This window comes from Callithrix jacchus, chromosome 1 (genome assembly GCF_049354715.1).
Source record: "Callithrix jacchus isolate 240 chromosome 1, calJac240_pri, whole genome shotgun sequence".
In the NCBI taxonomy this organism is placed as follows: Eukaryota; Metazoa; Chordata; class Mammalia; order Primates; family Cebidae; genus Callithrix; species Callithrix jacchus.
The window spans coordinates 12,254,594-12,270,490 of record NC_133502.1 but is presented as its reverse complement, the minus strand read 5'-3'; the positions used below and the strand labels follow the sequence as shown (position 1 = coordinate 12,270,490).

Below are 15,897 nucleotides of genomic sequence, written 5' to 3'. Positions count from 1 at the left end.
ACAGATATGTATTATGATCATCGATATCCAAAGGGGCTATGACCAATTATGTTATTTCCTTTTATCTAGAAGGCAACAAATAGAAGTGGGAGAAAAGTCAAAAAGGTGTTTGCACACAGGCTAGCCACAGTAAGGTGAAAATGGGTAAGAAGGTGTGCATGAGAGGTTGATTGGGCTCATTTCTCTTCCAAAAACCTATAAACATAGAGACTGTATCATCAAGAAAGGTGATGAACTTTGGCATCAGGCATGCCTTCCAAAACATGGCCATTAGCAAGTCACTTAACCTTACAGAGTGATATGATTCTGCAGGACAGTCCCAGGCTCCCTGTACCACCCATTACAGCTTTTGCCAGTAAGGCCTGCCCCACTGTGACCTGCCTTTTATTTCCCTTTCTTATATACTTGGGATTCTTCCTCACAATAACTTGAAATGTTTATCTTCTACTGCTGCAAGATTTTTTTCAAGCATAAGAGTAAATATCTAAAGATAGAGCAACTTTCTCAACTTTTAAAAACAAAACACTAAAGAGTCTTCATTCTAAAGGTACAGAGACCAAAAAACAATAAGAGCTTTCAAAGAAAAACAAATCCTACTACTCTGTTACCACCCATGATACCTGGGGTCTGATTTATTTTTAAGTTTATTTCACTCCTTTATGATATGATATACTTAAGTGTAATAGGTTCACCACTTAGCCAGGGATAGAGTCTGAGACAAAGTGATGGAAATCCAGCCTTGCCTAAGCCACAGCCAACCTATGTCATGGATTATTTTTATCAAAATATCTGTATAAGATGATTAGAGGGTTTGATTTATTAGAAACATTAAATTGGGATCAAAAGTAAATATTGCACAGGTTGAATTGCTGACTGGTTTTCCATCCTTGGCCTTTTTTTTTTTTTTCCTATTTCTGCTGACTGGATCCATTACTCAGTCTGGGCTTACTTTCAGGAAGCGGCCTTCTTTTTCTTAGCCAGCCCTCAGAAACCTGACAGTTTCCACCTGGACCCCTTATTTCAGCATTTGCTGCTTTCTTTCTCTCCTATCCTGTTTGTTTGTGAGCCACAAAAAAAAAAGTGCTTCTTTCAGAGATGCTTCCAGAGCCCTAACATCCCTGATTGTTCCATGGAAGCCTCCTAGATCCTAAGTTCTAGGTAAGAGACACTGATCCCAGGCAAACCTTCCTCCTGCATGTTGCACATACACAATGAAAGACAACTGATTATTTTATTGGAACTTCGTTTCCAGAAATGATTTTTTTTAATGTTGTGAGTCTGAAAAAAAAGTGGTTCAATTTGCTTTGTCAGTCCTTTGGGTCTAGATTTCTTAAGTCTGAATTGTCAAGAGCAATGTGATAAAGACAGTTTAAAAAGTATTAATTATCAATATTGTCTCTGATGTTCAGCATATTATTATTTTTTCAACTTTTATTTTGGGTTCAGGGGTTATAGATGCAGGTTTGTTATGTGGGTATATTCTGTGATGATACTGAGGTCTGGGGCATGAACAAGACTGTCACCCAGGTACTGAGCATAGTACTCAATAGTTTTTCAGCTCTTGTCCTCCTTCTCCCACAAGTAGTCTCTAATGTCTGTTGTTGCCATCATTATGGCATGACTACCCATTGTTTAGCTCCTACCTATAAGTGAGAACATGCAGTATTTGGTTTTCTGATTCTGTGTTAATTTGCTTAGGATAGTGGCCACGAGCTGCACCCATGTTGCGGCAAAGAACATGATTTAATTCCTTTTTGGCTATGTAGTATCCTGTGTTGTATATGTACCACATTTTGTTTATCTATCCACCATTGAGGGGCACCTCAGTTGCTTCTGTGTTTTTGTTATTGTGAATAATGTTGCGATGAGTATACTCATGCATATGTCTTTTTGGCAGAATGACTGCTTTTCTTTTGGATATATATCCAGCATTGGGATTGCTGGGTCAAATGGTAGCTCTGTCTTATTTGAGAAATCTCCAAACTGTTTTTCATAGTGACTGAATTTATATTCCCACCATGTAAACATTCTCTCTTCTCCACAGTCTTCCAAGTATCTGTTATTTTTTGACTTTTTGATAATAAGCATTCTGACTGGTGTAAGATGGTATCTCATGTGGTTTTTATTTGCATTTTTCTGATGATTAGCGATGATGAGCATTTTTTCATATGTTTTCTAGCTCCTTGTACGTCTTCCTTTGAGAAGTGTCTGTTCATGTCTTTTGCTCATTTTTTAAAGAGGTAATTTGTTTTGCTGGTTCAGTTGTTTAAATTCCTTATGGTTTTGGATAGTAGACCTTTGACAGATGCAGTTTGCCAATGTTTTTTCCCATTCTGTAGGGTGCCTGTTTACTCTTTTGAAAATTTCTTATGCTGTGCAGAAGCTCTTTAGTTTAATGTGGTCCCACTTGTCAATTTTTGTTTTTATTGAAATTGCTTTTGAGGACTTAGTATAAATTATTTCCCAAGATCCATTCTCAGAATGGTGTTTCCGAGACTTTCTTCTAGGATTCTTTTAGTTTGAGATCTTATATTTAAATCTTTACTCCACTTTAGTTAATTTTTATATACTGTGATAGGCAGGGGTTCAGTGTTGTTCTTCTGCATGTGGCTAGCCAGATATCCTAGCACCATTTATTCAATAGAAAGTCCTTTCTCTATTGCTTATTTTGCTGACTTTGTCAAAGAACAGATGGCTGTGGGTGTGTAGCTTTACTTCTGAGTTCTCTACTGTGTTCCATTGGTCTATATGTTTGTTTTTGTACCAGTATCATGCTGTTTTGCTTACTGTACACTTATGGTACCATTTGATATCAGGTAATGTGATGCCTCTGGCTTTTTTTGTTGTTGTTCAGAATTGTTTTGCTCTTATTCAGTTCCATATGAATGTTAGAATAGTCTTTTCTAGTTCTGTGAAAAATGGCATGGGTAACTTGATAGAAATAGTGTTGAATCTGTAGATTGCTTTGGGCAGTACAGCCATTTTAATGATATTACTGATTCTTTCAATCCATGACATGAAATGTTTTCCCATTTGTTTGGGTCATCTATGATTTCTTTCATAAGTGTTTGGTAATTCTCCATGTAGAGATCCTGTAGCAATCTTTTGTCTCCTTGGTTAGATGTATTCCTAGGTATTTTATATTTTGCAACTATTGTAAATGGTATTACATTCTTGATTTGGCACTTAGCTTGGTTCATTATTGGTATATAAAAATGCTACTGATTTTTTTGTGCATTGATTTTGCATCCTGCAATTTTACTGAAATTGTTTATCAGTTCCAGGGGCCTTCTAGCAGATTCTTCAGAGTTTTCTATGTACAGAATTATATCATCAGTGAAGAGAGATAGTTTGACTTATTCTTTTACTATTTGGATAAATTTTTATTTCTTTCTCTTGTCTGATTGCTTTGGCAAGAACTTCCAGTACTGCACTGAATAGGGATGGTGAGAGTGAGCATCCTTGTAAGGTTCTAGTTCTCAAGGAAAATGCTTCCAGCTTTTGCCTGTTCAGCATAATGTTGACTGTGGGTTTGTCATAGATGACTCCTCTTATTGTGAGGCACAGCATATTATTTTTAAAGGTCCGCTACCATTTACTGAACACTTGCTAAAAGTTTGATACTAACAGTTTCCATAAAACAAACTATCTCTCATTTAATTCTCATAAGGTAACATTATCATAGGTGATTGAGTTACATGTCTAACACACGGCCACTAATAAGCACAACGTACATTTTGAACCTAAACAAGCACATTCAGGGACCCACACTCAAAACCCCACACTAGCACTTTCTACAATGAATAATGCACCCATGCTTTATTCAGTTGCTTACATAGCAGGGTTGTTGCTAGTTGGAGGGCCTGAAATGAAATTCTCATAGATCTCAAATTAGGAATGTACACCAAGGAGTCATAAATACATGTGTTTTGATTAAGATGACAATAATTAAAAATATAATTGTATGAATGGTCATAGGTAACACTGATTAAATCAATTTGATAAAGTGCCCATCACCACGCCACTGAAAATATATTTTAGCATCTTGATGATTTGATCAAAGATTGCTAATTCCCAGCTGCACAAAACCTATTCTCAAGCATGATCATTATAATCTTTTGCTTTATTAAACATCTGAAAGGAATGGCATAATGGTCCTTCAAGGACAGCTCCATTAAGGAAAAAAAAAGAAAAGAATCTACAATATAATGTGTTTAAAATGCTTTTTAAAATAGTGTTGTCATTAAGGTGATCAGTACCTGGGTTATTCTCATGGAAAAAGCCCAAAGTCTGCTTGATTAAAGAGACAGCTACACCCCTTTTCCTAGCCCATTAAATGAACCACAGATATAATCTACACATAACGTTTCATGTGTTTTAGCTTCATTAGGGTGAAATCTCCAAAAACCAGCTAGATATTAGTACAATGAACTAGGTTGGGAAAGAGAGGGATTGGAATCATATGTAGCTTTATTGACTAATTAAATTTAATTGACTGGCTGGGCACGGTGGATCACACATGTAATCCTAGCACTTTGGGAGGTCAAGGTGGGCAGATCACTTGAGGCTAGGAGCTCGACACCAGCCTGGCCAACATGGTGAAACCCCATCTCTACTGAAAATACAAAAATTATCCAGGTGTGGTGGCAGGCATCTATAGTCCCAGCTACCAGGGAGGCTGATGCACAAGTATCACCTAAACTCAGGACATGGAGTTTGCAGTGAGCTGAGATTGCACCATTGCACTCCAGCCTAGATGACAGAATAAGACTCTGTCAGAATAAATGAATAGATAAATAAATAAAATAGATTCTCACTTAGAATTGGTTAAAATGGCTCCAAAATTCAGTTTGATGCTAACGAAGTTTCCTTCCAAAGTTAAAATACGATTTTAAAAAAACAAGCCCACCATTCTCTATCTTTTGTTAGTCAAAATTATATCAGGAAATCAGAATAAATTTTGCCCAACAGTTAATTAATATTCACCAATTTGTGTCTGAGATTACAAATGGAATTCTACATGTCTGAAAAATAAATAATAAGAGTAATAGAATTACATTTCTGTAATGACTGAAGATTTACAAACACCTTTCTTATCTATAGTGTTTTAAAATACTCACATCAACATTACATATCTCATTTTGAAGATGAAGACTGAAATGATTATATGACTATCCTGAGATAGCAGATGCTAAATTGCTAAAAAAAAAAAAAATTGCAACCTAAGGCTTACAACTGGCCCTGAGCTCTTTGTACTATATTATCTTTTTTAAGCTAAAAGTTTCCTCTTACCCGACACTTCCATACTGCCCAAATTCTTCAGAACATTATTACATGCCTTGTAAATGAATCTGTAAATGGTTTGTGAAAAATGAACCTCTTATAGCTCAGTAGGCAGCCAGCAGTGATAACTGTTATCCACCTGCTGTGAGACTTAGGGCAAGTTAGTAAATCTCTCTGGGACTTAACTTTCTCTTCTTTAATGTCAAAATAATAGTATATACTTGCTCTTGAGATAAATCAATAAAATACATGTAAGGGACACTCTCCCAGAACTTGGCACACAGCGAGTTCTCAAAAGCCACCTATTTAAAATGCGTCTCAATTTGAGCATTATTAGAACCTAGGTGATAATTAAAGCTGTGATTGAACTTTTTTTTCCCAAAGAATGGGTTGACGGAAGTAAAATAAATAGAGAGTAGGTTTGGATGACACACTTATTTATTAAATAGGAATTTAACGAACATTCAGGAGAAGACAAAAAGCGAAAAGGTAAAAGCTAAAGAGAATTGAAAAGAAGTTAAATAAAAAATAATACCTACACATACACACTTATAATGAATACCTACACATACACACTTATAGTAAATACCTACACATACACTCTTATCGGCCTATTGATGACTCTTGAACAACCCAAAGCAAATAGAGAATTTTTACACTTATTTATCCCTCCTCCTAACCCTGTGAGATAGCTATTATTTTGTCATTTTACAGAAGAGTAAATTGAGGGACAGAGGTAAACTATCTTACCTAAAAATATATAGCCAGTCAGGGACAAAAATGAGAAACCCTAGCAGTCTGACTCCAAAGTCAACGCTCTAATTCTGTTCCTGGTCTAAGCTAGGAATCAAAGGCAGCAGAGAGGCTGAGTGAATAGTGAAAATACTGTTATAACGATAGAGGATGCTTGCCTTGAAGGCATAAACTACCCGAGTGTACCATGGTTTGGACACACCTAGTGCAGCAGTTCACTAAGAGCTTGGGATGATGATACCTCAATGTAGATATCCTTATTCTTCATGCATTTGCAAAGACTGTTGAAGGATCACTTAGGCTGAGAGGCTGAAAGACATAAGCGTTCCTAGCAATCCAGTCCAAACCTTGTGCGTGTAGGGATTGTCCCTTCATTGAAAGCTCAGGAAGGCCTGTTTGCTGGGTTTTCTCATCGGTGTGATGTCTTTCTTATTTTTTCTTGGGATACTCTTTTCTCTCATTACTCATGAGACCACTACTTCAGCTCATCAGTCAGTAGCTGCACAGACATCAGAACCTAAGAGGTGAGACCTGGTTACGAACTGGAGTGAGTACTGAAGGGCTCACTTGGTTATACCATTGTTAGTCATATGAGCTCAGATGAGATGTTTAACCTTTGTTAGTACACCTTCATCTATGAAAGTTGATACAAGACCCACCTCACAAGTACTTGCAAGGGTACAATGAGACTATACGTGTGTAAACATCTGGTACTCGGTACACATCTGTTGAATCTGGATTTCAGTAGCAAATATTACTTATGAACAGCTGGACAGGCTGTTTCTAGAACCTTGCAGTTGGTAAACACATCTGAACTTTAAAGATGACCTATAAATCATGTGGATTAAGTGTTTCAAAAAATTGGAACTGACATCAGACTCTGACCGTCTCTTTGCAGCATACCCAACAATGGCACTTTGCTGTAGCTGCTGCTGCCAACAAATATGACGGCAGCCAAAATATCCTGGGACATGATTATATAGCATTAATGTCACTTGTAGCATTGGAAACTGCTTTTCTGTCATCCTTATGAGTAATGACTCACCTACGCTTGGGCTACAGTTCCTATTGTTTGCTCTTCCATAGAAGTGGATGGTTGGGAACACACACAAAAGAGCTGGTATCAAAATCAGGACAAAACTGCCTCACCTGTATTGCATAGTCCAATCAAGCCTCATTGACCAGGATTAAAATGCATTCATCTTTTCAAAACAAATAATTTTCTTAATCAGTTCAAAAGTGCATCCAAGCAGGATTTCTTTTTTAATGGTCAAGGTGTAATTTCACTTGACAAATGTAAACATAATGAGTTCTGGCCAAAGCTTCAAACAAATTTGAAGATGTCTATTTAGATATCAATTTCCAAGAATGAGTTTCTAAGAATGGGTGTAAAACCTAAATAAAATATTGCTTATGCTGAAAAATAACTTTATTTTAAAGTTAGAAATATAAGGACCATAATGTAAATGACCTAGTTATCTATTAGTTAGTACCAGAACTGGCCCTAAAACCGAAGTCTCTTTCCTCCAATTTCAAAGGGGTTTCTTCTTTTAAGTAGTATAAATACAGGGGCATGAAAACTCAAGGGTATTCCAACATTTTATGAACAACCAAGCCCTCCTATCCTAACACTAGGGAAAGCCCCGCCATGCCTCTCCAAATTTAAAAATTGCCTTAGGAAGGACACATGGTCAATAGGGGGTTGATCAAATATTCATTTTCACTGTAATCAGAGTGGTTTAGATTCAAGAAGCCAAAGCTTAGGGCCACCTTGACCTTCAGACTCTTCCTGAAATTTTCCATTTCTCCTTAGTTCATATGCACAAGAGATCAAGATACAATGATCTATGGTGTTAACTTAAGGTGGCTGAGATTCTGGGGATATAAATTGTTCAAAGCAATTTTCCTGCTAAAACGTCCAGAATTTATTGGCTCTGTCTAGCATTTATTGTCATTGACATCTGTGAAGGTTTTCAGACAAGAATGTATCATCTTCCACATCTTGCTTCAGTTCAGTATACTGTATCCCATATAGGGCATTTTTTTAAGAACCATCTGTTTAAAGTGTCTTTATTAATTCATTTTGGTATAGTTTTTGACATGTCTACAAATTACAGATCATAAATTTTCTAATAACAAAAGTTGTTCATAGAGCTCTAGGCAGAACCCAATAAGAGAGTCTAAATATAGAAGTGATATTTACATCTATACCCAAGTAATTCATACACAATATAAACCATGTTTGATAACACCAAGAGCATGTTGTAGACAAGCTCTGATAACACCAAAAACAATGTAACTGTAGGTTTTCCATCATTAAGCCTAGTGAGCTCTGCGGTAAAGCTATAATTTTAGTCTCATTATATATCTCTATCTTACAGTGTTCCTTAAAAATATCATATTTAACTTGAAATTTAAGGCAAATGTTTTATTAACAGTATGCACCAAGTCCACTATTCCCTACTGTGAACCACTTGACCACTGATCCTGAAGAATTAGGTCTAATGCTTTTCGCTGTGTTAATTGAGAAATAAAAAAATGTATGTATTATAGTATACAACATGATGTTTTGGAATATGTATACATTGTGAAATGGCTAAATCAAGCCAATTAACATGTATGCTGTCTCACATACTTACCAATGTTTTGTGTTGAGAACACTTAAAATCTACTCTCCTAGCAATTTTCAAGCACACAGCATCCCACTTTACTCTGCAGATTATAGAACCATTTATGTATTTATTGAGACAGGGTCTCACTCTGTCACCCAGGCTGGAGTACAGTGGCATCCCTCCTGGGCTCAAGCAATTCTCCCATCTCAGCCTTCCAAGTATCTGGAACTAGAAGTGTACAACACTCACCCAGCTAAATTTTTGCATTTTTTGTAGAGACAGTTTCACCATGTTGCTCAGGTGGGTCTCAAAGTCCTGAGTTCAAGTGATCCATCTGCCTCAGCCTCCCAAAGTTCTGGTACTACAGGTGTGAACCACTGCGCCTGGCCATATAGAACTTTTCAATCACCAAACTACAGTAAGTTCCAAGTTGTCTTTTCCAAGCTCATGAGGGGAAATACCAAAAGGAGCTTGTACAATGACCCTGTGCCCCATGTCTGGAGAAAGGTGTGGGCTGCTGACACAGGAGGAGCTCCCATGCCCAGTGATAGATGAAAATGGGCTTTTGTGCAAAGTTACCAGTTCCTTCCTTGACCCCGTGGCCCACAGATAAGGAGATTGTGCACAGATTCTTCACTAGAAAACCAAAATTAAATGTTATTTATACAGTGAACACCAGTTTTGTTATAAGCAGACAGAGGGGACTTCTGTCAGCCTTTATTTTAAGCTATTCACATTCTGAAAATGGATATTAATGTATGTATGTACTTGATTAAATACGACACTCTTAACCCTCTTAATTGGTGACTTCTATCTGTATCCATTTTAACACAGACAGATAGATAATTTTTAATTATTATAGAGCAAGATAGAGTATCTTCTCCGTGAAACCCTCACCTCTCGGTTTGGTAACGCACTTTCCTGGTTGTCGTCTATTATGAATGGTTGTGTCTCTGTTTCTTTCTCCTGCTCCTTGTTTTCCTTCTGTGCCTTAAATGAATATGAAAGCCAAGGTTCTGACCTCTCTTCTGTCTCAATCCCTAACACATCCCCGAGCTGTGACACCACATTCTAACTGCCTGAACATGTTCACATCTGTTTCTAGCTAGCTGCCTAATCAACCTTCTATTTGTACTTCAGTCTTCTGCATTCATAACTCGCGTACGCACACATACACACACCCACACAGACTTCCCTAATGCAATGTATTGTACCAATAGTCTCAGAGTCAGCTGGATTCAAAACAGCAGCCATCTTTGATTCCTTTCTCTCCCTCATCAAGTTGTTACCATCACAGCACTTCATGATGCTCTCACAATTGCATATGCGTTCTGACATGCTTTTCTTCCTTAGGTGCCCATTTAATTCACCCTGTGTAAAACTAAGCACCTCCTTCATTGTATTAGTCTTGCATAAAATATTCAGGAAAGCTCTGCAACTACCACCTGAAGCTTCAATGTAATTTAGTGGAATTAATCTGACACTCAGGCTCTACCAAATGTGGGCACATCTGTGCAGGGCTACCTTTCAGTTCCAACCTTGTCTCCTTGTCCTAAATGCCAAGAGAATGCTTTTCCTATCTCTATACCTACTCTTTCCTCAGCCATATCCCTTCCTCTATACCAACTGAATGTCAATCTCCAAGGTTCAACTCAAGCAAGGGTTCCTCTAAGAAACCTTCCATACACACTCCTTGAACCCTATCTTTCTGCCCTAGACAGCTGTGGTCTTCTGGACCACTCATATCTCATCCACCACCTACCATTTCGACTTGGGCATATTTGCATCCTTTTCATGCCTCAGCACCACAGTGTCCATACCTTGAGGATGGGAACTCTGACTCATTGACCACTGGAGGCCTCAGACAATCTAACACAACGCCCTTGAACATAGTAGGTGCTCAGTAAGCATATGCTGAATATTGAGCAATGGGTATTTGAGTCCCAGGGAAGGGGCTATAAGCCAGGAATAGAAGGACCACAATGTAGAACTAGAAAAGAGATGGAAATAAACTGTGCATGTGGCGAATTACAGAGACTCCTTCAAAAACCACCGAGTTGCACAAGATGCACTATCTCCAGTCACTCCAAGGTCCCACACCCCAGGGAGGACCTGCTGATCCTTAGGGTCAGGTGTGTCCTTTCTCTGCCCCTACCTCACTCCTCTCCCTACAGGTAAACAACTCAAACCTCTAAGGGCATTTGCTGTAATTTCAGCCATTATAACTGGACCTATCCCTTCTTCTGCCCGTACTCCAGTTCTGGTAGCTGGATTCCTTTGCTTTATGCTAAGCTTCTGCCTTATTAATCCCCTCCCCCTGTCCTCTGAACTTTGGATTTTGGTTTCTGTTTCTCAGTACCATCCTAAACCTCCTCCAGCATGTACTCTCACCTTTGAACCTAAGCTAGGTATCCCCTATCTGCTGAAGTAGCCCTTGATGCCAAATGCCTGCCTCCTCTGAAATCGTTGCCAAGCTCCACCACTTATCCAGATGCATCTATTACTCCTTACTAGGAAGCTCTTTCTGTGCTAGCTCTTGCTGGCCTGGATGTCCAGCTTTGGCAGGCCCATAAGACTTGCTTCAAGAGTGAGCAGCAGAATGATATCCACAGCGCCCATACCCCCAAGGTTGGAAAGTCTCAATAAGGACCCTGAACACTTACCCCCTGGACCTTCCACTGCAGCTGACCTGGCTCTGACCACAGATGTGACCGCTCACAGAAACTAGCTATAGAGAACCCAGAAACACCCAAACCAAATAGTGCATCCCCTTAAGAACAGTCAGGCTCAGCTGCTGTTCATAGCTGCCCCTGTGTTGATCTTATTAATCAGGATGCAAGACAATGAGGCCTGTCCTCAGGTGATCTTATGAGGCTGTGGTCAGAAAAGTACAAAAGAGCTTCAGAAGAGTAAAATGTGTTTAAGAGGAAGGACATTGAAAATATCATCCTAAGCCTCTGTGCTTCTGTAATAGGGGTAATAGCATGCATCTGAGCAATAAATACGTGCACACTGAATTGCTCCAAAACCATGGAAATAAACCAAATTCCATTTTTAATGCATGCAATAAACTTTTTCCCTAGGATATCAGTTAAGATTGCTCTAACTTTAAAAAAATAACAGCTGACTTATTCTGTATTCCTATAGCTCAGAATAAATAGATCAACTAACTTTAAAGTTGGCAGGTTTACAGTTCTCCCAGAGAAGAGAAATTAAAGCCAAACTGAAGATAAAAAGTAAGTATTTTTATATTTATGAAGTCTTAAAATTACAGAGCTGAACATACAAGGTCAATACAGAGCTGGCACAGAGCTGAGCTAAATGCTTCCTACATTAGCCTTATTTCCTCAAGTGAGAAAGTGTGCTCTGAGGGGTGGCGATGTGTGCTGAGCAGTAGGTGAGGACGCCTGTGGTTCTGAGGCTCTGCACAAACTTTGCATCCTGAGTAAACATTTACAGTTAAATCCCCAACTCAAGGATCTGGCTAAATCCCGTCCTAAAATTAGGTCAGAATGTGAATTGTGAAATACAATGCTCTCTTGAGTATTTACGAGTGATGGTGTTTTTATTTGTTAATTACTTTGTGTTCATTTTTCTGTGTATTTGTGGTTTTTATCCCCCTGCCCCTCAACAGTAAGCTCCACAGGACAAGATCCATGCTTTTCTTTTCTATAATCCCAGTGTTGAATACAACGTCTGCCAATGACAGCTTCTCAGTAAAAACTTGTTGAATAAATGAATACATTTTTATTCTTACTATGACCTCCTCAAGGGAGCTCACCAACCCTTGCACCTATCTCAATGCTCAGTAGGAAGAAAAAAACTCTGTCTGTTCATTAGCTATAGAAGGACATCCAAACACTCTAATGAAAGGTGTCACTTTCAAAGGTAACATTTTATTTGATCACTTTCAGAGCCTGTCTCCAAAGCATGGGGAAAGAATATTAATCTTCCTTGTATTTGTCTCTCTGATCACTGAAATTTATTAACATTTAATTGTCTTGAATTTGAATTTGGTTTTCAGGAAGCTTCAAAGAATTAGCATACTCTGAGTAAACCCTTGTAAGATATTAATTTTTGATCTCAAAGGATAGTTAATGTAGGTTGTTTACATGACAGATTTGGACAGAGTTAAAGGTTAAATTCTATCTTTGAAGTCTAAAGATAACTGACAGTTGATGTTAATAATTTTATAATTACTGAAACTATGATTAGAATTGTCTAAATATCTCTTGCTAGTAAAAGTGTCATATCATTCCTACTCACTCTCCCTGGGAGATGACCTGACTTTTGAATTTTCATTACCCCTAAAATTATCAGCTTCAAAACAGCATTTATGAAAAGAAATTAACATACACATTTAAATGAGATTTTTCTGAAAAGTTACTTGCTCATCTAAAACTGAAAGTGAACAATGAAATTTCTTAAATTAATCATTCCTCCCTTTACTCAACACATAATTATGCCAAGTTTTGAGTATACAAACAAAAACAAAAAAACCATACAATATTTTCCCTATATTTAAAGAGTCTACTGTAGAAATCCATTTTTATTTGTTGATTTAATAGATACTGGTGACAAAGATGACATGACTTTGGTCCACATTAGGCTTGAAGGTTGAGAAGGTTGGGAGCATGTGTTAGTCTGTTTTCCATTACTGTAAAGGAATACCTGAGACTGGGTAATTTATAAGGAACAGTGTTCATTTGGCTCACAGTTGTGTAGACTGTACAAATATGGCACCAGCATCTGCTCAGCCTCTGGTGAGGCCTCAGGAAACTCTTACTGATGGTGGAAGGTGGAGGAGGAGCAGGCATGTCACACGGTGATACAGGGAGTGAGAGAGAGGGAAGGGGGTTCCAGGCTCTTTTAAACAACCAGCTCTGGTGAACTAATAGAGTGAGAACTCACCCATCACCAGGAAGACAGCACAAAGCCATTCATGAGGGATCTGCCTCTATGACCTGAACATCTTTCACTAGGCCCCATCTGCAACATTAAAGGTCACATTTCAACATGCAATTTGGAAGGGACACACAACCACACCCTCTCAGACCACATCCATAATGCTCACCATTGAACTGCTAATATCAGAAGCATAATAGTATGTATTCACGTGTGGTGCTTTCAAAGACACTGTTGTTGCAGAAAGGCAAATGTGGAATTAAAGAACAACGTACAATGTGACAAGTGACATGATAAAGAATGTACATGGTGCTTCATTGCCTGGAAAGAATGCTGAAGTTGGCCTGCTGAAGTCAGAGAAGACCTTTCAGAGTAGACACCATGGAGCTAAAGCACTGTGAATAAGATGTCTCAGGTGGGCAGACATGCGAGAGTGTTCTAGGCAGAATAAACTGAATGGGCCAAGGCATGGAAATATGGCATGCTCAAAGACCACAGACTTCTTGGTCCAGCTAGCAAGGACATTTGGAGGGCGCTAAAGACAATCAGAATTGTTCTCAGGCCTTCTCATAAACTGTTGCCTGGGTAAAAGCAATGCTTCCGAAAGTGATCTAAGTGAAAAATTATTATTGGGCTAAAGTTTACTTTTTACAGTTATTTAATAAAAGGACAGAGGATCTTTGACTATAATTTACAAAATATAGGAGCTTTATTTTTAAATATTAGTATTTTTGATTACTTCTAGAAAAGCAGTTTAACAATTTCTATTTAAGCCTGGAATCAAATCAGAGCCACAGCTGTCCCTTGACATAATGAGGATTTAATATTCCAATCTTCTGTTCTCTGATAAAGCCAGCTTCAAAAACTCCAAACCTCATGCCACCATTTCTTCCCAGTCTGATAAACTATCTCACTGTGTGTTGAAAAACATAGATGAACACTTGCATTCAATCAACACATAAATGGTGGTTCCTAGAGACTACAGAAGTTCTTTATTTTGCATACACATCCAGAAATCATTTTTATTGAGTGCCTCAAAAGAATAAACCCCCCCCCAAAAAAAAGAAAACCGAGGGAGGTCTGCTCAGTCTTGGAGAACTGAAGGAGTAAAACCAGATCCCTGCTTTGGGATAAAACTGTGAGGAGGTGAGGAGAAAGGGCAACCAGGGTGCTAATGTTCCTCAAACTCAACTGTATGAGGAGTGGCTGAAGGCCTGAGATGTTTAGGTTAAAGTACTTTGTCTCTAGAGAGTAACCATAACTGGCTTCAAGTGTTTACGAGGAGGATATGAGGGTTGATTTTATGTGTCAATTTGAATGGGCTATGGAGTGTCCAGATACTTGTTCAAACATGATTCTGAATACTTCCCCAAGAGTGTTTTTGAATGAAATTAGCATTCAAATACAAAGACCAAGTAAGGCAGATTGCCCTTCCTAATAACATTTGCCCTCCCAAATAATGGACAATTCTCCTGTCTGACCTGATGGCCTACAAACTAAAACATTAGCTGTTTCTGGTTCTACAGCAGTCCATGACCTGCAGGCTTGAACTAGGAGGCTGGCTCTGCAGATTTGGACACAAGCTAACTCCTTATTTGATGATAGATAGATACATAGATACATAGATATATACATAGATACATAGATGCATACATACATACATGTGCACATGAGTATATGCCTCCTATTATTTCTGTTTCTTTAGAGAATCCTGACTAATATAGAAAGAAATAATGAAGAGGAAATAGTATGAGAAAACAGGCAAAGTTGAGATAGTAGAAGACAGTTTGGGGTGACAATGGATAAGCCAGTTTACATGGATATGGTATGAAAGAAGATAGAAACGTAAAAAGAGAGAAAAGTGCCAGGGGATTGATTCCTACAGATGTTCACGTCCCTGGATGTCTCTGAGTCAGGGTGGGGATGTGATAAGCAAGACGTGTCTGGATGTGAAGTGTACCTACTGAAGGAGGAAGAATCTGGAAGCCTGGGTTTGGTCATCATGTGAGGAAGATGGAGTTCCCTATATGAACCCAATTTTCAATCAAAAAGAACTGGAAAATGTTTTGAGTTAAAAATTGGGTTGGCCAAGCGGGTGGGAGGCAGGGGCAGTGGCGGGAGTGCAGGAGAAGCGACACTTCTAATAAAACAAAATCATTGAACAAAAGGTAAAAAGACTAGGTTTGTTTTTCTGTAAACATTACACTCTTAGAACTTCTGCACTTTTCTGCATTTCTCCTAAATAAAGCTGTGCAGTGAAAGAGAATTGTCATGACTTCCTTGGGTGCCTCTGTGACAGCTTCATCTTTCAAGCAAATCTGTAGGATTTAAAAAAAAAAAAAAA

At 38.3% G+C, this 15,897-nt stretch overlaps 1 protein-coding gene and 1 pseudogene across 2 annotated transcripts in view; both read right to left on the bottom strand.

Annotated features, from left to right (window-relative positions):
* Nucleotides 1-15,897, bottom strand: part of HS6ST3 (heparan sulfate 6-O-sulfotransferase 3) — a 750,318-nt gene that overhangs the window by 271,967 nt on the left and 462,454 nt on the right. The window lies entirely within an intron of this gene.
* LOC128929360 (AMMECR1-like protein pseudogene) overlaps nucleotides 1-15,897 on the bottom strand; it is a 34,424-nt pseudogene extending 18,527 nt beyond the window's left edge. The window contains exon 1 of the transcript XR_008475750.2: nucleotides 1-15,897. This exon is cut by the window's left edge and continues 18,527 nt beyond it. The product of XR_008475750.2 is annotated as an AMMECR1-like protein pseudogene (transcript).